Source organism: Dromiciops gliroides, chromosome 4 (assembly GCF_019393635.1).
Source record: "Dromiciops gliroides isolate mDroGli1 chromosome 4, mDroGli1.pri, whole genome shotgun sequence".
NCBI lineage: Eukaryota > Metazoa > Chordata > Mammalia > Microbiotheria > Microbiotheriidae > Dromiciops > Dromiciops gliroides.
Window position 1 is genome coordinate 287150136 of NC_057864.1, and position 26149 is coordinate 287176284.

The following is a 26149-nucleotide window of genomic DNA, read 5'->3' on the forward strand; positions in this document are numbered from 1 at the left end:
AGAAAATGATCAACTGTGCTTTTGCTTTAAGAAAAGCTAATAAATAAGAAAGCTAACAGGAAATATGGGAAATGGAAATAATATTTGCTTTTTTATGAACATAATAGACCTAGAATTCACAAATGACCATTGTAAATACAAAACAGAAAGATCTCATTGTTGACCTAAGGTAGGAATCAAGAATATCTCATTCTAGAAAAAAGACAGTTTTATTCCTTACTTAGTTCTAGTTTCTTCCAATCAATACAATTGTCTTTAATTGCTTTCAACAAATATTAGAGAAAATTATCAATCTATAGTAGGCTAATTATTGACATTTGAGAAAAGTTTGATATTTCTCCTCAAATCAGGCTGAATAACATTAATAACATGAATACACTGATTGAAACATTAATAGTGAAGGACAATAAAGGGAGAAATGTAGAAAATATATGTAAAATCTACAATTATTTAGTATGGGAGTAGATTTGTGATATCATTAATTTGGATAATCTCTCAAATGATGCAAATTGCAACACAATAATACCTAACCTGCTCAACTCTTGTGCATATGATTCCATAATACTAAAAATGGTTTCAACCAAAGTACTAGGATCTTTCATAAAATTATTTATTATTTAATGGAGGAAACTGATAGGGTAAACTTCAGAGCAAATGTTGAGTTATTCGTCCTATATTGTAGGACCCACTTCTCTATAAGCTTTTCTTTTTTCATTTCAATAATTCCTTTCATTTGCTGACCATTCCTTAAATTACACAACTTTTTTTGGTCTTCCCTCCACTGTAGATGTTTTCTTTTAGCCTCTATTTTATCTCTACATCCTACAGATTTGGAATATGTCTACTTTAACAAAACCTCTTTGCAAGGAATTGAGGAATTTGGTGGTCCTACAAGAGTTAGCAATGAAATCATTTTATGGCTGATAATGAAAGATTCTGGATATTTAAAAATTCCTTTTCATTCAAGCTGAGTGCAGAACCATATTAAATAATCATTAAATATATACAAGAGGTCAACAAACTATGCCTAGGGGCCAAATCTGGACTGCCATTTATTGTAGTATAGCCCATGAAATAAGTATATCTTTTAAAAAAAATTAAATGTAGTATGATGGATTGGATTTGGCCTCTTGACTCTTAGTATCTGCCTATGATTTGGTGGATATCTTCTATGCAAGGGTTTTCTTCTTATCACTGAGATTGAAGTAGATAGCTCTTTAAACCCCAAACTATTTTCTTACAAATTATGTTAATATCAGCAATAAGATAATCTCCCTAGACATTCATAATTATAAAACATAAAAATAAATCTTTAAGTCTTAATCTTAAATTGCCTTTGCTAAAGTTGCAAAGTTGAGATTACACTAAACTAAAACTATTTGGGAAAATGGTGTAAATTGTTCAACAAATGAAAAATATGGTTTGGTTCACTCATCCTTGCAAAAAAGTTAAATTGAGTTGAATTCTATAATAAAACAAATTCAAATATTGTGGGCAACTATGAATGCAAAAAAGGCTGAAAATACAGGAAACCAATGATAAGAGTATGCTTGAACAATCTGACCTATTCAGTATTAATAGGCTATTTAGAACAAATGTGCATTAAGACAATAAAAAAGGAAAGTGCAAGGAGTGTGAAGATTAAAATTCAAAAGTTTAAGAAGTGGTAGAAACATGAAAGTTTCTTTTCTGTAATAAACAAAATAAACCTTCACTATGACAATTCTGTGTGTCAAGAAATATCCCCATAAATATAAATGTACTTGGATATCATGCTATGTGAATCTAGCCTTCAGAGAAAATCACCAAGGGATTTTGACTTTGTGAGAATCTTGTAGGATTTGGGATTATTTGTGGATTCATAGAGCCAATCTTTTTTCTCCTTTCATTGAACACAACTATAAGTTAAAATAAGTCACTTGCGGGGTGGGGGGGTGGGGGGAGGATACTGCCAAAATATACACAGGATAATGTTATCCTAAAAGATTAGGTGCAAACCGATGAAATAATAATTAACTTTCAACGCTTATTGATGAGAAATTATTTCAGTGCTTTACAAAGTACAGTAAGTTTATATTTACTCAGATATAGGGAAGTTATTTCCAAACAAAGCTGTTGGTTCAGAACTTTCTATACTGTGGGGAACAAAAAAACACCAAAATCAGCTCTTAAAGCAGGGGGCTTGCGTGATCTTAGGCAAGTCACTTAGCTTCTTTGGTCTGTGTTATCAAATGTACCATGAAGGGTTTGGACAAGATTTCAATGTTCTTTCAGGCTCTAGATCAATGAAACAATGATTTACATAATAATAAAGATACAGAAAGAAACAGCTTGTTAAACTTAATAAACAGAGAATGTACTGATTAGATATGAATGTATTGAGGACTTAAATAATTACTAATTCAGTAAGTCCATCTACTTCTCTTTTTCATTTGCCCAGATATTTTATGAGAATTGTGAAAATATTACTTTACTTTTCAACATTGTATAAGATAGAATGAAATTATGATGTTATTTGTAAACAAATATAATACCATAATTAATATTGGTAATATTATGCAAAAATTTAAACAGTATTTGGGGTTTGGTGATCCATAGAGCATTAGGAATCTTGAAAATCAATAAAATTATTAAAATATGATGAAATATAGTAACATTAAGTGATATTCAAATATGTTTTGATGTTTTCAATGGTCATACAGGTATGTTTCAGAATAATGATTTGAATCTAGGACTTCCAGTGTCCAAAACCATTCCTTTATCTCATATACCATAATCCCTATCTTGATATGTATAACATTTACCAAGAGTAGGATAAAAAAATCTCCATTGGATGGGATCTCTTGGGGTATCTAATTCTACCACTGCTCTTTACAATAGTGTGCATTATGGCCCATTGAGATTGTGACTTGCCCAAGATAGGTAGAAAAACTCATAAATGGTATTTGAATACAGTTCCTCTGATTGTCAAATTAGTGTTCTCTCCCTACTCTCTACTTGGAAAAATCAATTTAAAACAAACATGATTTAAATTATAGATCATTAATTAGTAAACTTAAAAATTATTGTTCCTTTTTATTGTCATCCTTTGAAGAATTCAAATGAGCAAAAATATGATATGGGGGTAGAGACCTGCCCTTGAATCCATGAAAAGCTTGGTTTGGAATTCTCTAAAATAAACCAGAGAGAAGGTCAGACCTTCATTGTTCAAGGGAGTTTTTGTTTTGTTTTGTTTTGTTTTACCCAAGGAGTTACCTAATCCAATGAAACTATAGGTCCTGTCCCTTTCCCTCATTTGCTTAACACAGTTTCTTTTTTAACAATTTAATATGTGCAAAAATATTTTATTAAAGACTGTTGGACATTAAAAAAGTGAAATAACACAAAGCTCCAGTACTTATGGCACCTATAAGCTGATGAAGACAAACTACATGATGCAGAAACATTGAATACTATATTTAATTAATCTATTAATAAAATTATAATAAGCAAGTAATTCCTAAGGGAGAATATAATAGGCAAATATGAGAGTCACAATGCTATGTGAGATCTGAGGAAAGATCATTTGGCCTATTTGATCTCTAAGGTCCCTTTTACTTCTAAATACTATGATCTGAGGAACCTCCTTCTGATTGATGGAAAAAAGAAAGGATTTCTGAATACATTAATATTTGATTTGGACCTTAAAGGTTCAGCTGAGCTTTCAGTAGACAGGAATGGTTAAAAGAAGAGGGTTAGAACATTACAGTTCAAAGAATACAAACAGTTTTATTTTATTTTACTTTTTGCTATAAATGAGGGTTAAGTGACTTCCCCAGGGTCACACAGCTAGTTAAGTGTCAAGTGTCTGAGGCTGGATTTGAACTCAGGTTGTCCTGAATCCAAGGCCAGTGCTTGATCCACTGTGCCACCTAGCTGCCCCAAATCAGTCATTTCTTAATAAATTGGCCAGTGCTATTACTACCGTTGCTGGCCAAAATCCTGAACTTATTGCAGAAAAGTCATATGATACACATGGGATCCACAACACTGGGTTCCACTGCTTGCCCTTAATAACAATTTGACGTATAGCACAAAAATTTATATTTTGTGTTGTTGTAGCTATATCATTCTTGTTTCAGAGCAGCTTTCTGAAACAATTATTCTCGGCTTCAGTCCTGATAATAGGATCAGTATGTGGGAATGCCAGGCATATTCCATTAAATTTTTGCTTCAAGTGGATAATTCTTGTGTAGACTTTAATAAGCAGAGAGAAATTAACCCAAATGATTTCTAAAATAGTATATCCATGACATAACTCTAAAAGTAAGCATAATTATTAAAGCAATATATTTTGCATACTGTTTTTCTTTTCATAGGCGTTCTTGATTATTTTGCCTTGTTTTTACATGTGTTTATTTGCTTGGGTTTTTTTTTTTTTTTTGGTTTTGGTTTGGTTTTTGCAGAGCAATGGGGGTTAAGAGACCTTATCAGGGTCACACAGCTAGTTAGTGTCAAGTGTCTGAGGCCGGATTTGAAGTCAGGTCCTCCTGAATCCAGGGCCATTGCTTTATGCACTGAGCCACCTACCTGTCCCTATTTTCTTGTTTTTAATGGATATCCTTTTATACCCTTCCTCTGTTCTTTCCATACTATTTTGGGAATGCAATGAAGAAATTAATTTCATACTTTTAAATTGTACTCAATGATTTTTCCTTTTTATATATTATGGTTGTTTCATCTATCAGATTTAAATCCATCCCAAAATTTCATTCTGATAATTTTCTATCTTTCAAAAACAAACACCACCCCTTTTAATAAGAATTCAGTGATTCAGTGATTTGAAGGCATATGACTATGATGTTTTCTCTAAATGGAATTCATACTCTTATTGATGTGTTCAAATTTTAGCAGCATTTCTTAATACATTCTAAATGATTGACAAAAGAAACTAAATATTACTTTCCTAAAGTAAAGTAAACAGTAATAGTTCACTTTATATTCCACTTAAAATTTCACACATCATCCTTCTCTCTCTCTCTCTCTCTCTTTCTCTCTCTCTCTCTCTCTCTCTCTCTCTCTCTCTCTCTCTCTCTCAAGACTTGAGTTCAATTCTGGCCTCAAACTCTTACTGGCTATGATCTTTTGTTTCATCAACTGTAAAATGATTATTAAAATAGCATATAGCTCCCAGAGTTGGAAGGATTGGGATGATTTTTATAGAGCACTTACCATGGTGCCTGGCACATAATAGGCTATGAATAAATGTATGTTCTTTTGCCCTTCTCCACTGTAATAGGAATATTTTATGATGATCAACCATGAATGACTTTGGTATTCTCAGTAATTCAGTCATCTAAGACAATTCCAGAAGATTTATGATGAAAAATGCTATCTACCATCAGAGAATGAGGTGATAAGATCTAAATGCAGATCAAACATATTTTTCTTTTTTTTTGGTGGGGGGTGGATGGGGCTGTATTTTTCATCACAATATGGCTAATATGAAAATGTTTTGCATGGCTGCACATACATAACCTATACCAAACTCCTTACTATCTAAAGAAAGGAGAAAAGGATGGAGAAGGGGAGGGACAGACAGAATTAAAATTTATTTTTCTAATGAGTTTGTTAAATTGTTTTTACAATTTAAAAAATTATTTTAAAAAGAGAATTATTTGACTACTGGAAAACCATAATAAAAAATGAGACTAGACAGCATATTAAAAAAAATTATTAGGGACAGTTAGGTGGTTCAGTGGATAAAGCACTGGACCTGGATTCATTATGACCTGACTCCAAATCTGGCCTCAGATACTAGCTGTGTGACCTTGGGCAAGTCACTTAACCCTTATTACCTCACAAAACATATCAAGGAAAATTATTATGATATTCTATAAGTGGAAAGTAAAATTGAAATTTTAAAAATTGCCTCTTTAAAGAGATACCAAAATGAATCAAGGAGAAAACATTGTAATCTTCCAGAAAGAAACAATTCATATATCATGGAGCCATACTAAGGATGACATAAAATTTAGCAACTTCAACATTAAAGGATCAGGGGCTTTGAATATAATATTCTGGAGAACAAAGGTGCTAGGATTACAACCAAGAATCACCTACCCAGCAAAACTGAATATAATCCTTCAGGAGAAAAATTGGATTCAATGAAATGATACTGATAACTCCTAAGAACTTAATATTAAGGCAGTTATAATAAGTATAGATAGAGGGCACAGGTGTGATTTGAATAAGATAAGATGATATATAAAATATTTAAATTATGGGGTAAGACTGAAGAATGCACTGGGAGAAAAGGAGAGGTAGAATTGGATACATTATTTCACATATGAGAGGCACAAAATAGTTTTTACAATGGAGAAGAAGATGAGGGAGGTAGGGCAAAATTTGAATCATATGCTTATCAGAATTGGCTCAACAAGAGAATAAAATATGCACTAATTTGGGCATAGAAATCTATATCAACCTGCAGGAAAGTAGGAGGGAGAAAGACTTAGAGAAGGGGGACTGGAAGAAGGAAAGGTGGATTGGGGAGGCAATAGTAAAAAGCAAAACCCTCTTAAGGATGGGTAGGGTGAAAGTAAAGTAGGAAGAATGGAGGGAAGGAATAGGGTAGAGGTAAATATACAGTAAGTAATCATAACTGTGAAAAAGTTTTACAAATTTCTCTGATACAGGCCCCACTTCTCAAATCTATAGAAAATGGAGTCAAATTTATTTTTAAATAGTCTTTCAATAAATAAAAAGGATATGAACAGGCAATTTTCATTTAAAATAATCCAAACTATCAATAGCCATATGAAAAAATACACTAAATCACTATAGATTAGATAAATGCAAACTTTATAAACTATGAGATACCTGTCATTTTGAATGATCTGACAGAAAAGGAAAATAACAAATTTTGGTTATATAATATACAGAAAGCAGTCTGATATAAGCTGTATATATAGTCACATTAAACATATTTCTACATTAGTCATCTTGTGAAAGAAGAATCAGAGCACAAAGGAAAAACCTCAAACAAGAAGGAAAAAAAAACAGTTTAAAAGTAGAAACAGTATGATTCAATCTGCATTCATAATTCACAGTTCATTTTTCTGGCTGTTGAGAATATTTTTTTATCTTGAGTTCTTTGTTTTTGTTTTTGTTTTTTTTTTGCATGGCCATGGGGGTTAAGTGACTTGCCCAGGGTCACACAGCTAGTAAGTGTGAAGTGTCTGAGGCTGGATTTGAACTCAGGTACTCCTGAATGCAGGGCTGGTGCTTTATCCACTGTGCCACCTAGCTGCCCCTTATCTTGAGTTCTTTGAAACTTTTTTGGATTGTTGCACTGCTGAGAAGAGCCAAATCTATCCCCATTGTTCATCACACATCATTGCTGTTACTGTGTACAATGTTCTCCTGGTTCTGCTCCTCTCAGTCAGCATCAGTTCATGTAAGCCCTTCCAGGTTTCTCTGAACTCCTCCTGCTCATAGTTTCTTACAGAAAAATAGTATTCATTACATTCATATACCACAACTTGTTTAGCCATTCCCCTATTGATGGGCATACCCTTGATTTCCAATTCTTTGCCACCACTAAGAGAGCTGCTATAAATATTTTAGTACATGTGGGTCTTTTTCTCTTTTCTATGGTCTCTTTGGGATACAGACCTAGCAGATGTATCACTGGGTCAAAGGGTATGAACAGTCCCATAGCCCTTTGGCCATAGTTCCAAACTCCTCTCCAGAATGGTTGGATCAGTTCACAGCTCCACCAACAATGCATTAGTGTCCCAATTTTTCCACAGCTTCTCCAATATTTATTATTTTCTTTTTTTGTCATATTAGCCAATCTGATAGGCATGAGGTGATACCTCAAAGTTGTTTTAATTTGCATTTCTCAGATCAATAGTGATTTAGAGCAATTTTTTTCATATGGCAATAGATAGCTTTGACTTCTTCATCAGAAAAAATGCCTGTCCATATCCTTTGACCATTTATTAATTGGGGAATGACTTGGATTCTTATAAATTTGATTTAGTTCCCAATGTATTTCAGAAATGAGGCCTTCATCAGAAATGCTGGCTGTAAAAATTATTTCCCACTTTTCTGCCTCCCTTCTAATTTTGGCTGCATTGTTTCTGTTTTTACAAAAGCTTTTTGATTTAATGTAATCAAAGTCTTCCATCTTGCTTTTCATAATATTCTCTATCTCTTGTTTGGACATAAATTGTTTTCCTCTCCATAGATCTGAGAGGTAAACTATTCCTTCCTCTCCTCCTTTATCTATGGTATCACCCTTTATGTCTAAATCTTGAACCCATTTTGACTTTATTTTTGTATAAGGAGTAAGATGTTGGTCTACTCCTAGTTTCTGCCATACTATCTTCCAGTTTTCCTAGCAGTTTTTGTCAAATACTGAGTTCTTATCCCAGAAGATGGAGTCTTTGGGTTTCTCAAACAGTAGGTTACTATAGTAATTTGCAGTTGTGTCTCCTGTGCCAAACCTATTCCATTGACATACCACTCTATTTCTTAGCCAGTACCAAATAGTTTTGATGACTGACCCTTTATATTATAGCTTCAAATTTGATACAGCTAGCCTGCCTTCCTGTGCATTTTTTTTTCATTAATTCCCTTGATATTCTTGAATTTTTGTTTTTCCAGATAAATTTTGTTATTATTATTTCTAGTTCTATAGAATAATTTTTGGTAGTCTGATTGGTATGGCACTGAATAGGTAAGTTAGGTAGAATTTTCATTTTTATTATATTAGCTCAGCCTATTGATGAGCAATTGATATCTTTCCATTTTTGTAGATCTGATTTTATTTGTGTGAAAAGTGTTTTGTAATTGTGTTCATAGAGTTCCTGGGTTTGACTTGGCAAGTATTTTTTGTTGTCTACTGTTACTTTAAATGGAATTTCTCTTTCTATCTCTTGCTGCTGAACTTTGTTGGTCATGTATAGAAATGCTGATGATTTATGTGGGTTTATTTTATATCATGCAACTTTACTAAAATTGTTAATTGTTTTAAGCAGTGTTTTAGTTGATTCTTTAGGATTCTCTCAGTATACCATCATATCATCTGCAAAGAGTGAAAGTTTTGATTCCTCCTTGCCTATTCTAAATCCTTTAATTCCTTTTTCTTCTCTTATTGCTATAGCTAACATTTCTAATACAATATTTAAAAAATAGAGGTGATAATGGACATCCCTGTTTCACCCCTGATTTTATTGGGAATGCCTCTAACTTATCTCTATTGCATATAATGTTTGCAGATGGTTTTAGGTAGATACTGCTTATTATTTTAAGGAAAGCTCCACCTATTCCTATGCTCTCTAGTGTTTTTTTTTTAATTTTTATTTTTATTAAATTTTTTTGTGGGGGAGGGGGCAATGGTGGTTAAGTGACTTGCCCAGGGTCAACAGTTAGTAAGTGTCAAGTGTCTGAGGCCAGATTTGAACTCAGGTCCTCCTGAATCCAGGGCCAGTGCTTAACCCACTGCGCCACCTAGCTGCCCCGCTTTCCAGTGTTTTTAAGAGGAATGAGTGTTGTATTTTGTTAAATGCTTTCTCTGCATCTATTGAGATAATCATATTATTTGGGTTAGTTTTATTATTGATTTACCTGATTATGTAAATAGTTTTTCTAATGTTGAACCAGCCTTGCATTCCTGGTATAAATCTCACCTGGTCATAGTGTATTATCCTGATGATCACTTGCTGCAATCTCCTTCCTAATATTTTATTTATAATTTTTGCATTGATATTGAATAGGGAAATTGGTCCATAATTTTCTTTCTCTGTTTTGACTTTCCCTGGTTTAGGTATCAATGCCATATTTGTGTCATAAAAGGAGTTTGGTAGAACTCCTTCTCCACCTTTTTTTCCAAATAGTTTGTATAATATTGGGATTAATTGTTCCTTAAATGTCTGATAGATTTCACTTGTAAACCCATCTGGACCTGGAAATTTTTTCTTAGGGAGTTCATTGATGACTTGTTCAATTTCTTTTTCTATTATGGGCCTATTTACGGACTTTATTTCCTCTTTAGTTAACTTAGGCAGTTTGTATTTTTGTAAATATTCATCCATTTCATTGTCAAATTTATTGGCATACAGTTGGGCAAAATAGTTCTTATTTATTGCTTTAATTTCCACTTCATTGGTGTTGATATCACCCCTTTCACTTTTGTTACTGGTAATTTGGTTTTCTTCTTTTTTTTTAAATCAAATTAACCAAAAGCTTATCTATTTTATTGTTTTTTTTTTCATAGAACCAACTCTTAGTTTTATTGAGTAGTTCTATAGTTTTCTTTCTTTCAATTTTGTTAATTTCTCCTTTGATTTTCAGGATTTCTAATTTAGTATTTAGTTGGGGATTTTTAATTTGTTATTTTTCTAGCTTTTTTAGTTGCATGCCCAATTCATTGATCTCCTCTTTCTCTTTTTTGTTCATGAAAGCATTTAGAGATATAAAATACACTCTAAGCACTGCTTTGACTGCAAACCATAGATTTTGGTATGTTGTCTCAATATTGTCATTGTCTTGGATAAAGTTATTGATTGTTTCTATGATTTGTTGTTTGACCCACTCATTGTTTAGTATGAAATTGTTTAGTTTCCAATTAATTTTCAGTCTAAGGGGAAGCTATGTGGCACAGAGGATAAAGAACCGGCCCTGGATTCAGAAGGACCTGAGTTCAAATCTGGCCTCAGATACTTAACACTTACTAGCTGTGTGACCTTGGGCAAGTCACTTAACCCTCATTGCCCTGCAAAAATAAATAAATAAAATGAAGCTTATTTTTCATTTTTTTGGTGAGGCAATTAGAAGGCAATTAGAAGAAATAAAAGAAAGATAAAATACACTTCATCTTTTATTTTTTTGTGTGTGTGTGCAGGGGAAGGGGGCTATCACAGACTAAAATATTGCATATGTTTTTATATTTTAATGAATTTATCAGAGTTACTGATTTTTCTCTTTTAAAAATATTTGCTCAAAGGATATTTTGTCTATTTTCTGAGAGACATTCTAAAGTTGGAATACAAGGGGAAATCTTAGCTAGCAAAAAATAAATTATACCAATAAAGGGTTTTTACATTTAAAAAAACATGTCCTTTTCCAACATTCAGTTATAGATAATTGGAATACTTCAATTTCAATCTACTAATTTTATTCCACTGATAGGTTTTTTTTTTCTTTCCACTATTAGGTAGATAGCCCTCATAAGACATGCCAGGGACAGAGCTAATATATATACTCAATGGGACATTCTTCTAATTTTACTCTTCTTGGTCCTGAATGTCTCCATAGAACTCTTGCTCTGATTTCCTTTTTCTAAGACCTCTTATCTGTATCTTTTCAATTCATTGAAAAGGCCCTCACGGTCACCAACTACTGGATAATCTTGAAGGATTTAGAGTTGTATGAGACCTTCAACAATACCTTTCACCTTAAATTGGTTATGAATGCCTTAGCCAATAGATAATAATGAAGAAGATACAGTAGCTTCCTGTTTTCTAATCCTCTAGACCAGGCCCAGATATATACTGAACTCCATTAAAAATCCTTTGAATTTTTGGATCAAGGAAAAACCCAAACAATACAGATAAAAGAACAATGCCACATTTTCTCATTGTACATTGTCACCACTTTATTGTCAATGTCCTAGTTCACAAAAATCTCCTCCTGTTAGTTTGTCTGAAAACAGGAAGTTATTTAATGTAATATTTATGGGGCCAAGAATAATCACAAATGACAACCAAATCACCTTGTACCACATAAAAGAGTTGATCCTTGTAGCAGACATTTAGTTTAGATATTGCAGGCATCTCAAAAAATCAGTCAGAAAAGATGTTACTATTTTATATGTAAATGCACCCATTGAATTCAGTTAAAGAGTATAAGCTATAGCATTGGTCAAACATCATTTCTGAAAGACTCCTTCAGAAGCCCAAACTGAAAGAGATCAATTTTTCTATTTTAATGCTCTTTGTAAAAAAAAAAAAAAAAGGAAAAGAAAAAAAAAAAGATGAATTAGATGAGAAAGTCATGAACAACAGGGTGACCTCATTCAAAAGAGTGCCAGCTATGTAGTCAATAAGACCTTGGTTCAAATCTCTATTCTGATATACTCTGTATTATATGTGTGACTATGTGAACATCACCTAAACTCTCAAGACCATTCAAGTCTCTAAATATTCTAAGTTAAGGGTTCAAATGGGATAAAACATGTAGTGGAAAGAATTTTGGACTCAGAGAGAATTTTAGTTCAAATCTTTGATCTTTTTATTCTTGTTTATGTGAATATATACATCATTATTATATGTGTGCCTGAGTTTCTTCACCTATAAAGTGAGAGCTTTGGACTAGTTGTTTTGAGATATAATTATATGACACTGTCATCCCCATGAGTAGAGAGGGTTTCTACATAGGGAGTTCCCAACCAATAAAATCACATAGATTTAGGCCTCTCATCTTGCATTTGAGCAAATAAATAAATCATAACAGTAACAACCACCACAACAACAACTAATAAAAGACAGTCCAAATCATTGTCATCACTGGGGTTCTTGTGGAATCCCTTTATTTGAGAATATTAAAAAATATATATAATATTTAAAATAATGTTGGTTGACAATAGATCATTTAACAGCAAAATACAACAGAGATTCAGGTATTCTCTTTTGTATTTTTTACCCTTCTACCACTCAGGAAATGCTTATAGATAGAGAAATAAAACTCAGTAGGGCTTGGGGAATTAGTCTTTCCTATTATTAGTAGGTGAATTTCAATCTTATCTAGTTTTTTCTACTATGGCTTAAATGTCTTCAGTACTCTTAAATTTTTCCTTAGTTTTATGGTGTTTTGGTTTTGTTTTTTTTTTAAATTGTTCTCCTCTCTTATTCCCCACCTCTCCAGTCCAATAATGTTAGAATCTTTTTTTTTTTTTTTTAAATAAGGTAATCCATTTTTGGTTGGATTATCAAAGCTGTGGTCATAAAATGCACTCCTGTGCTTGTGTCAACTATATATATGTTACCCATAGGATTTATTTTTTTCTCCATATAAATTGTAACTGCACTAACAGAGCAATCCCCTTTTGGTAATATGCCCAGGAATTATACCATATGTATTTTTCAACTATATACAATTTCTGTTACCTTTGTTTGGGTAATGCAAGAGCAGAAATAAATTGAGTTAGTCAATTTAAGAGAAGTTCAGTGAGGTCTAACTTGCTGCCATCTTAAACATGAGCTGTCAGGAAGAGAACACAGAAAAGATACATGCTGCTTGCTGCTCAGTGATGGAAAGTTGAACAATGTTGGACTGAGGGGCCAATATTCTACAATAGAATAGCTAGCCTCAAGTAGTGAGGCAATTAATTTCTCAGATGTGAATTCAATGTCACTGAAAAGAAAAGAAGGAAAACAATGGAACTGTAGTAATCTTGTAAACATGTAGAAGATGGATTAATAAGGAGTAAGACAAAAATCAAAGCAAGAAAAATGCGTTCAATTCACCTCATGCTAAGTTTTGAATGAAAATAGAATTATAAAATTGCTTTCAGTGGCAAATAAAAAGTTGGTCCTTCCTCTCTGACATTCCTCAAATCAATCATTCATCTTCCTTCCACACTAGCCTGCTGTGATAAAAAAGCATATTTCAAGAGAGGAGATTAAGAGTGAGATTTATTTTTCCTTTATGAGCTAAATCAGTAGCTATTAAAATGTTCCTAATTCAACTTTTTCAGGAAAGGGGAAATTAAATAATGAATTTAGTCTCCTACAAAGGCAGTATTGAGTATAGCCCTTAAATCCAAGCTCATTCTAAAGCAGCAGAGGATAGCACCAAGAGGCTGAATTTCAAATCCAATCATTGTATTTTCCTTCCCATCCTACTAACAAGCTTAGAAGGAAACTAGGGTACTTTAAGATTTCTCTTTCATTTAAAGAAACTGTACCAGACGATATTTAAAGGTTCCCAATTTATCTTCTAATAAGCAAGTTCAAAATGCCTTAAAGGGCACACCAATGAGACCAGAAAGGAAAAAACACAAACACAACAATATTCTTAGAAATTAAGCCCAACAGTACTGGACATATCAGGTGTCTGAATAAGTCAGAATTTCCCTAGGTCTGAATACAACTACATGGTTCCATAACAGGCTAGGGCTGTAAACAAGTGATTCATGCTTTAGAGGTAAGTGAGGATCCCTTCCATCTCTATATATTTAGGGTTCAGGGACAATCTCCATAGAAATGGTTTTGAGAACACAAAACTATTTTATGGGTAATTGATAATAATAATAATAATAATAAAACTACCATTTATATGGAGTTTCAAGAATTATAAGTTGCTTTACAAATAATATCTCATATCAGAAAGACAGTGAGCTCTTGAACTCATAACATGATCACTCCAAAAATCATCCAAATAATGCCATAGGACAATTCCTGGAGCAGCAAAATCCACAGAAAAATGTGCTGAAATCATCTGCCAACAGAGGACACCTTGGAAGATCAGAAGGAGGGAGCTGCTGTGCTGAGACAAGAGTGGAGCCCAACCCCACAGTCACCCTGACACAGATCCAGTCCCAGGAAGGCCTTGCCAAAGAAAGAGACTCCCAGAGCCTCTAAATCACCTGCAGCAACAGTGTTGTCTGGAACTAAGCTCACAGTCTAGTGAGAGGGCTGAGCCCTTGGAGGGGGTAGATTACAGGGGTCTATGTTAGTGCTGAGGCAGAACTTGGGTTTTTCACCCCTGCTGGGAACCAGGAGGTAGGCTTGAGAAGCAGGGCCCAGGTGGGGGAGGGGAACAGGCTCATCAGAGCTGACAAGGACAACACACAAAGCTGGGTGAATAGCAAGATGGTCTGGGGTCATCTATAGACCAGGGAAGAAGTCAGGTGGGTGAAGAACCTGCTCCTCCTTAAATCATACCACCTGAGACCTTCTGAAGCTTGGGATAATGCAGCCTGGAAACAGTACCACACTTTAAGAACAAAAATTGAAATAAAAGAAAGGCAAGATAAGCAGGCAAAGAAAGGTGAGAACCATATAAAGTTTCTTTAGTGACAAGGAAGACCGAGGTGCACCCTCAGAAGAAGATATCAACATCAGGGCCCCTATATCTAAAACTTTCAAGAAAAACATGAATTGGTCTCAGGCCATAGAGGCACTCAAAAAGGACTTTGAAGATAAAGTTAGAGAGGTAGAGGAAAAAACAAAAAGAGAAATGAAGGTGATGCAGGAAAGACATGAGAAAAAAAGTCAACAGCTGAAAAAGCCAAATTGGCCAAATGGAAAAGGAGGTACAAAAGCTCTCTGAAGAAAATAATTGCCTAAGAATTAGGATTGGACAAATGGAAGCTAGTGACTTTATGAGAAACCAAGACACAATAAAGCAAATCCAAATGAATAAAAAAATAGAGGGCAATGTGAAATATCTTCTGGGAAAAACTTCTGACCTGGAAAATAGGTCCAGGAGAGATAATTTGAAAATTATTTGTCTACCTGAAAACCATGATCAAGGAAAGAGCTTAGACACCATCTTCCAAGATATTCTCAGGGAAAATTGCCCTGAAATTCTAGAAGAAGAAGCTAAAATAGAAATTGAAATAATAATCCAGAGGGTAAAGGAATTGGGATTACAACCAAGAATCACATATCCAGCAAAATTTCGTATAATCTTTCAGAAGAAAAATGGGACTTCAATGAAAAAGAGGACTTTCAGGTATTTGTGATGAAAAGACAAGAACTGAATGGCAAATTTGACTTTCAAATACAAGACCCTAGAGAACCATAAAAATTGGAGTTGGAGGACATACCTGGAGTCTTGCAGTGGGTAACTATCTTGTGTCTGAGGCCAGGTTTTGTCTGTGATTTCCTCCTGGGTCCAGGGTGGATGCTTTGTCCACTGTGTCACCCAGCTGCCCCATGATGACATCTTTAGGGTTAAATTGATGGGGAAGGAGAATGCACTGGGGGAGGGGGAAGGGCAGAGGTAGCATGGGGTGAAATTCCACATGAAAGAAACAGGAAAGGCTTATGGAGTGGGAAATATATGGGGAAGAGCAGGGCAGTAAATGAATTTTATACTCATCAGAATAGGCTCAAAGACCATAATGTCATCAGAATTGCCTCAAGGAGGGATTAACACACACACACCCACTTGGGTGGAGTAACCTATTTAATCTGGACTGTAAATGAGCCTAACACTCATCAGAATTGTCTCAAAGAACTCAATCTTATCAGAATCGGCTCAAGGAGGGAATAACATACACATTCAATTGGATGGAGTATTCTGTCTAATCCTGCAGGAAAATAGGAGGTGAAGGGTATAAAGAGAGAGGGGCAAAATAAGGGAGGGCAGATTGGGGGAGGGGACAGACAGATGCAAATCCCTTTTAAAGAGGGATAGGGTGAAAGAAGATACATAATAGAGTAAATATCATGGGCAAGGGAATAGGATGGAGGGAAACAGTCAATAGTAATTGTGAAAAAGAGAAAAGGGGAGAAAATTGTACAAAAATTATTTATAGCAACTCTTTCTGGTGGCTAAGAATTGGGAATCAAGGGAATGTCCATCAATTGAAGAATGGCTGAAGAAGCTGTGGTATATGATTGTAGTGGAATAATATTGAGCTATAGGAAATGACAAACAGGATGATGCCAGAAAAACCTGGAAATATTCATATGAACTGATGTATAGTGAAGTGAGCAAAACTGGGAAGACATTGTGCATAGTTACAGCAGTATTGTTTGATGAACAATTGTGAATAGCAACTACTCTCAGCAATACAATGATCCAAGATAATACCAAGGGACAAAAGACAAAACATACTATCCATCCCCATAGAAAGAACTGAAAAAAAGAGCACTTGTGGATTGTACATATATAACCTATATCAGATCGGTTGATGTCTTGTGGAGGGGGGAGGAAAGGGAGGGAGGGAGAAAAATTTGGAACTCTAAATCTTATGACAATGAATGTTGAAGACAACCTTTACATGTAACTTGAAAAAATAAAATAAATTTTTGTTGCACTGGAAAATATAATACTTCATAGAAAGGGCAAAAAGTAGTCTTCATGAAAATAATGTGCATGCATTTAATTCTATGATCCATCACAAACCTTCTTTGCCTAAAGGGTTTTCATTTTCCCTCCTCACATTTTTGTTTTTTGGGGCGCAGGGCAATGAGGGTTACCTGACTTGCCCAGGGTTCATACAACTAGTAAGTGTCAAGTGTCTGAGGCCTGATTTGTACTCAGGTCCTCCTGAATCCAGAGCCAATGCTTTATCCACTGTACCACCTAGCTGCTCTCCCCCACCCCCACTCACACATAATGTTTCATCTTCATACTTCTCTTTGATGGAGGAGGCTAAAAGGGTTAACAGATAACCTATCACAGTAGCTATAAATAGTACCTAAAAGGGTTAACAGAGAAACTAAGGTTTGTGTTCTTACAGTAACCAAGAGGGTTTGTCCCTATCAACCCTCACCATTAACAGAGACAGCTCACAGAGACCCCAAGTGGTAATCAACAATTGAAATGTTTAAATTAGATGACAAGACACCTAGAAACTAGGCCTAAGTAAAGAGAGGTCAAAAACCCAGAAAGACTCTGACCTTGGCAAGTTGAGGTATGTTTTTAGGAACATGTGCAGAAAGAGCCAAATGTGTCCTTAGGTTCAACTTATGATGTGTAAACTCCAAAAACACATCTCCAAGGAAAAAGGTACCCACCTCGGAGGTTGGCTTAAGCCTCCAGGAAATTCAAATTAGGATAGGCCCTCTCCTGTACCTCCCCAAGGTGGAGATTATGAAAATGAAGTGATGATCAATTATTTTCTGATTATAAATATAATCATTTTCATCCCCCTATTCAAGACACCTCCATGGTACTCTCCCTATGGTCACTCACAATATAGCAATTAGACTTGGAAAACTGAGTCACTGAGTCTTGTAATTCCTTTGGGATGCCTCATGATAAATTTGATCACATTAATTCCATCCCACATCATCTTTAAAATCTTTACCCCTCCCTGCTGCTTCCTATTATAGAACTTCCCTCTGAAAAGATATTTCTCTGAAAATACAGCCAAAAATGAAGTTTGATAGGAAGTAGAGAACTGTAATATTCTTTGAAATTAGCCTACATTTTAGCTTATTATCATTAGGCTGGCAAAGGCCATGTCTATATAACACCAAAAAATCAGCTTAATTTGCACAATTCACTTAAGAAAGGAAACAAAGTCGGTTTTATTTTACACTTTTCACTTTTTATCTGTATGAGCTTCAGTAGCTGCCAGTACATGGTTGGGACACTTTGGGTGACAATGATAAAATGGTGTAAGTTCTATTGACTGCACTACCACCACTTTTATTGTCCTTTTTTGGATGATAGCAATCAAAACACCAATTTTAACTTTGTGGTGTGAGCTGATATCTGATTAACGTAAAAAATTTAAATCTCTAGATCAATTAGCACAAATGTTACATGTGGGGGCCAAATTTAATATAGGGAGAGTTAATTGAGTGGCTCACCATAATATTGGGGTCCTGGAAATAATGAGGGACCTCTAGGTTAAAAGCTCTCTCCCCTCCAAACTGCCTATTTAGATATTTCTCCCAGGTCAGTAAGAAAGGAGTCTAACAACCACTTTTCCACAAACAAATCAGGTTTTGTTAATGGGAATAAAATAAACAGCAAAGGTGAAATTAATAAAATCAAACACAAGGGAATAGGAAAAAGAAAAATGGATAATCCCCAAACTCGCTTCCAGTTCAGCCAATTCAAAAGAGCAGGGCTCCTATGTTAACTCACCACCTGGTATCCATAGCTTCAATGGGAAACAGCTTTGCAGTCAGGGCCCACAGGACAAACTGCCAGGAAAAAACCTCTTTCTGCCCACTCCTGCAGCTTGCACCACCAGAAAGTGACTCCAGAAAGAGACTGAGCTCCCCTTAGTGAGCTTTTACTCTCCCTCCCCCAAAAGGGGAGGTCCTTCAACTTGCCTGTGGAGAGTGATTTCTCCTGCTGACATCAGCAGCATACATCACTCAGCACAGGACAGGTGTGGCCCATCCCAATCAATCTGTCAAATTCCATTATTTTTACCACACACATAAGTTTAAATATGGCTATTGAAACATATTATTCTATCAATGATTTGGTAGTCATTAGATCAGGCTCTTCATATTGCTCAAAATAAGTTAATAAATCTGTTCCCATTTTAGAGCACTGATTTTCTTTATCAGTTAGCACAAATAAAAATTGGCTGAAATTTTCAAGTGCTCTGAAAAGTTTTAGAATAGAAGTAATAGAATTTACATGAGAGATAGGAAGTCCAATTTCTTTGGATAATGTGACTCAAAAATCTGTGTTTGTTTGTTTGGTTTTTTTAGTGAGGCAATTGGGGTTAAGTGACTTGCCCAGGGTCACACAGCTAGTAAGTGTTAAGTGTCTGAGGCCAGATTTGAACTCAGGTACTCCTGATTCCAGGGCCAGTGCTCTATCCACTGTGCCACCAAGCTGCCCCCAAATCTGTTTTCATAAATATAAATGTATTGATGTTCTGAAATATCTGTGATCTCATCTATGTGGAAAATGATTCCCAGTACAGATTACAACTTAATTGTCTTCCAATTCCATGTGCTCTTCTCCTAATCCTTCCCAATACAATCTCTACATGAATACAGCCCATGTCCTAAGGACCTTCCTCTAATTTTTGAGACATTGCACAGGTATCAGTGAAGCATTCAGACTAGTCATCAATTATCTTTAGCTTTAGCAACAATACTGCCTTACCTCCTCCTTACCTCATATGTCTCTCTAACGAAATCCTTTACAGTGACTTTTTGTATAATTTCTGCCTGCTAATACCCTACAGCCCACTCAAATTCACTTCTTGTCCTATATTACCCTTTGGGTATTGAGCATAGAATGTTGCATATTTGGTCAAAAGATGTGAATTTAAATAACACTCCCACCACTTGTTATCCATATGAACTTGAACAAGTCATTAATTATTCTTTATTTCAGTTTCCATATGAACTTGAAAAATAATTATTCTTCATTTCAGTTTCTTCTGATCTAATATGAAGATGATGATCAAGATATGTTTGAAAGCCCCTTCCAATTCTATCTATAATGTGATCAATTTGAATATCATTAGGACTGTGTCACTTCATGACTCTCAGATTAGTCAGCATAGTTAAAATGCAGGTAAAGTAGAACATAAAACCAATTTATAATGCTTATTGTTTGATCATCATTTAACAGAAGAATAGATTCCATAGTACCAAAAGTTTCTTTAAAGACATGCTTAAGACAATAAAGATAATATTCCTGATTCTTTTTTAAAAATCCATTTAATATACTTCTAGAAACTAAAACACTCTGCCCTAACTTTATGCAGCATCACACAGCCAATTCATTTATTAATAGAACATTAAGACCACATTCTCATGTTTATCTTAATGGAATTTTTTTTCCTGCTATTTGTGTGCTTGCTTCTAACAAGTGTGATTAAACTCAGTTATTTTACATAATCAAGAAGTTCAAGGGCACAGCTAGGTGGCACAGTAAATAAAGCACTGACCCTGGATTCAGGAGGACTTGAGTGCAAATCTGGCCTCAGACACTTGACAATTACTAGCTTGTGTACCCCTTGGGCAAGTCACTTAACCCTCATTGCCCCACAAAAAAAAAAATCAAAAAAATGTTCATGAAAAGGAATTAATAGGATGAGAGCATTGTACTTTTCTGTTTTATATTCCATCTGGTTATGCTTTTTTGAGATGAGCTTCAGTCATCCATGTAAATGGATTAAGGATTGTTATTTCTTATAAGTTCCATCTACCTATGATTCTACCTTGACAACATGTCTCCTATCTGACACCTTCTCTCCTCTGAAAAAAAGATGAAAGGAAGGTATGAAGGAAAGAAGGAAGGAAGGAAATAATTATGTATTGAGTATCTACTATGTACCTGGCACTTTGCCAAGTGCTTTTAAAAATAGTATCTCAAATGATCTACGCAAAAACTTGGTGGTTAGGGGCTATTATTTATCTGATTTTATAGTTAAGGAAACTTTTGCAGAAAGAAGTTAAGTGACTTTCTCCAGGTCAGACAGCTAGTAAATGTCTGAAGTTGGATTTTATTTTAGATCTACATGATTATTCAGACACAGTACTCTCTCCATTATCTACCGAATCACCTTGAAGCTATTGTTTAGTCATTTTCAGTCATTTCTGACCTCGTGACCTCTTTGGGGGTTTTCTCAGCAAAGATACATGAGTGGTTTGCCATTTCCTTCTCCAATTCATTCTACAGATTAGCAAAATGAAGCAAACAGGATTAAGCAACTTGCCAAGGGTCAAACAGTAAGTGTCTGAGGCAGGATTTGAATTCAAGTCCTCCTGATTCCAGGCATGGCACTCTGTCCACTGTACCACCTTCCCCTACTGAGTCACCTAGTGTCCTCAAAAAGCTACTACTCAAATTCTGGCCGTTATCACCTTATGTAGATCTTTAAAATAAATTTCTCATTGGTTTCTCTGGATTATCTCTCCCCACTGCAGCCTATTCTCTCCATTCAGTTATCAATGTGTGTCTGTCCATATCATCCTTACTCCCTCAACAAACTTTAATAACTTCCTATTACCATATAGATCAATTGCAAAATTCTTACCTTTGCTTTTAAAGTCCTTTGCAATCTCTCTCTCTCTCTCTCTCTCTCTCTCTCTCTCTCTCTCTCTCTCTCTCTCTCTTTCTCTCTCTCTCTCTTTCTCTCTCCCTCTCCCTCCCTCCCTCTCTCTCTCTCTCTCTCTCTGTCTCATTTTTTTTTTTTTACCTTTTGAGTCTTCTTACACTTTATTCACCTCTAAATACTCTATGATTCAGTGACACTGACCCTTTTCTTCACACGGAACACTCCATATCCTATTTCCTTGGCTGTTCTCCTAATTGGAATGCTCTCCCTCCTCATTTCCTTATTTGTTTCAAGTCTCAGCTCCAATCTCACCTTCTACAAGAAGCATTTTTGGATCCCTCTTGGTCCTAGTGCTTTCTATCTGAGATAAGATTTTTATTCTCTACATATCCTGAATGTACATAATTGTCTCAATGTTGGCTACCACATTGGAATGTGAGCTATTTGAGGACAGGAAGTGTTTTTGTCTTTCTTTTTATCCCCAATAATCTTAGTATAGAGTGAGCACTTAAAAAAATCTGTTTGATTTACTGTTCTAACCATACTCAAAGGATTTCCCATTGTCTATCTCTGATCATTATCTTTCATGCATTTTACAAAGTATCTTCTCTTGTCAGATAAGGTGAAATAATCCCATTTCCTTTTCCCTGTTATTGGTGCTTTAATTATAGTGAACAATCTTTCTAAAACATAGATCATTGGTCACTCATGCCACCCAAAAGTGGCTTAAATATAAATCCTCACAATTCAATAAAATTGGCACTGTTAATTCCTTATTTTGTATCTGGTGCTATGCAAGGTGACATATATAGAAAGAGAAAAAAAATTAGAGCCTGTTCACACAAAATTTCATTTTATTCACCTAGATAATACTTTTTTTGGGGGGAAGGGATTATAAAACGCTTTAGAGGTATGGGGCTTCACTTGAGATTTTATGAGTGCAAAAATTCTACATTGTGGTACACTGGAAAGAGTGATGAATTTGTGTCAGAGAATATGAGCTCAAATCCTCATACTGCCACAGTAATCATGCTCAATTGATTTAACTACTTTAGCCTTCAATTTATCCTCACGTGTAAAATTTCATGTTAGACTAGAGAACTTCTAAGATCACTTCCAGCTCTAAACTGGTACAAACCTTTTTTTTTTTAAAGAAATAGAAATTGGCATGTCACCTTTACCTAAATTGTAGTCTTTAGGTGCTGCTTGGAACACTGAAAAGTTAAAATGATTGCATAGAGTCACAAAGGTGACTATGACAAAACTTAGACTTGATCCTATGACTTGTGTGTGCGGGTGGTGGGGGGCAGGGTGGTAGTGGTGAGACAGAAAGGGAATGGAAGAAACCTGTAATTCATTGGCATAGGAAACACCTAGTGATGACAACCCTTTTACTAGCATAGATAAGAAACTTCTCTACAATTTAGAGACTTATAAATTTGTTTAAGATTCTAAAAGGTTGGGGGCAACTAGGAGGCACAGTGGATAAAGCACGGGCCCTGGATTCAGGAGGACCTGAGTTCAAATCCAGCCTCAGACACTTGACACTTACTAGCTGTGTGACCCTGGGCAAGTCACTTAACCCTCATTGCTCCCCACAAAAAAGAAAGATTCTAAAAGGTTAAGTGCCTCACATATAATCAGGGTCATATATTGACTATGTATTAGAGTTGGGGTTAAAACCAAGGTCTTTCTAATGTTATGTCTCTCTGTACATTAACTAAGCTGATATAATATGGTTAGATTAAAAATATTATTTCTCCCCACCCATATTATGAATCTTAGATTACATGTACCTATTTTTTCACCTGCAAATAAGGATATTTATTTTTCACTTTTCCTTCAAATACTTGTTTTAGTTGATTATGCAAATTGAGTTCATGCAATGAATCTAAGAAACCATCTGGATTGTATTATTAGAAGCTACTTTTCTAACAGTATTTTATACTTGGATTATAGATTGATTTTAGTGTATATAAAACTTTTCTCAGTGGAAAGCCGTTTGCTTTGGCAAGGTGGGATATAACTTAATATATTCTAACTAGGTAGCTACTTCAACAGATATATCATCATTCTTTGATAAAAGCACCCCAAATTTTCATTCCATAGAATCATTTATTCTTCCTGGCTAAGTGCTTAAGTGCTGTGAAAAGTGACTCCAATTAAATTCTTTATTATTTTTCAACCCAGTAAAGGACCTTTAAATCAATTCAGTTTGGAAGCTGAAAAATATTCAGTTATTATATAGATACTAATAAAAATACATGGCACTGGCAAATAAAATAGTCTCCCTTATAATCATAAGTATAGTTTTATGCATTTAAAAATATTATTCCAATAAGTAATCTATGGGCTTCATCAACAACTGTCAAAGGGGTTCAAATGTGTCTGTCTGTCTGTCTCTCTCTCACACAGACACACATACACACACACACACACACACACACACACACACACACACACACACACACACACACACACACACAGAACTCCAGTCATATCATGTCTTCCAAGTGTTTTCATTCACATTGTTACAATGTTATTGATTTTTATAGATTTTTTTTCTGGATCTGTTTTCTTTTCTCTGTGTCAATTTATATCAGTTTTCCCATATTTCTCTGAATTTATCATGTGGATAATTTATTATTCATTTATATGAAGGCTCTGATCTGTGATTTCATACACATTTTATTTATGCAAACTCCCTTTAAATAGAAAGGTTGAAATTCATCTATCATTTATTAGCTGAGATCTAGGGAAATTTCCTGAATGGCACAGAAGTGTCTTACCTTGAGTGACAGAGTAAATTATTGTCAGATTTAGGGTGTGAACTTTCATTTTCATGATTCCAAGTTGAACACTTCATTCATGATTATATATTAATTCTTATACATTCTTTTTGACTTTAAAATATCCTATTACATTTATACACAACAATTTCATAGCTATTTCCCTATTGATAGGCATGTACTTCATTTTAAGAAAGGAAAGGAAAGAAAAAATAAAAGAAATAAGATAAAGAAAGTCAGAGAGAGAGGACAGGAGGGAAATAAGAAGGGAGGAAGGAAAAGAGGAAGGGGGAAAGGAAAGAAGTAAGAAAAGGAAAGGAAGGAAAACAGAAAGAAAATAGGAAGGGAAGGGAAGGGACAGAAAAAAGCTGAGTTTAGGGAATTCATATCACATGGTATCAAGATTTTTTTTTCTGAAAAGCTGGTGGAGACATTTACCAATATTCAACTATGACACCAATTAATCAGGAAACATTGAGGAATTCTGAATAAGATTACTCTTCATATCTGCTGATAGCTTTATAAGTTATTGGCCAATATTATAATGTATAATATTAATTCCTCTTTGAATTGAGAAGATAGGTTTTATTTTAATCTTTTCACAACTAAAATAATTTATTTTCAAAGTTGAATTTAAAATAAGCCAATTGTTTGAATAGAAATACAATGAAATTATAATCACTTTTCTGTTTTTAATGGAATTTAACTTTTCATTTACATTTAAAGATAGTTTTTAATGATCATGTTGTTTATCCCCATTTTACTTATGTTTTTCCAATTTTTAACATTTGTATTTAAAGTTTTGAGTTCCAAATTCTACCCTTCCATGCCTTCCCATTTCCCTCCCTGAGATTGTAAGCAATTGGATATAGGCTATACATTTGCAATTATGTAAAATATTTCCATAATAGTCATTTTTCATAATAAGGCTTTGAAAAAAAAAGGAAAAAATAAAAGAAAGAAAGTGAAAAATAACATGCTTCAGTCGATATTCAATCAATATCAGTTCTTTCTCTGGAGGCAGATATTATGCTTCATCATAAGTGTTTTGGATTGTTTTGAATCACATTTGCTGAAAATAGCTAAGTCATTTACAATTCTCCATTGAACAAAATTAGTTAATATGTAAAATGTTCTCCTGCTTCTGTTCATTTCACTATGCATGAGTTCATATCAGTCTTTCCAGGTTTTTCTGAAATCAACATGCTTGTCATTCCTTATAGCACAATAATAATGCATTAAGATCATATACCGAAGATGCTGGAGGAAAGGCAGTGAGCTCCTGAACTCATAACATGATCACTCCAAAAAACATCCAAATAAGGTCATAGGAAAATGCCTGGAGCAGCAAAATCCACAGAAGAATGTACTGAAATTATCTTCTAACCAAGAATGGCTGGGAAGGTCAGAAGGAGGGAGCTGCTGTGCTGATACAGGAGTTGGGCCCAACCCCACAGTCACCCTGACACAGATCCAGTCTCAGGAAGCCCTCACCAGAGAAGGAGACCCCCAGAGCCTCTGAATCAGCTGAAGCACCAGTGTCATCTGGAACTAAGCTCACAGTCTGGTGAGTGGGCTGAGACCTGGGCAGGGGAGAGACTTCAGGGGTCTATGCTGGTGCTAAGGCAGAACTTGGATTTTACACCCC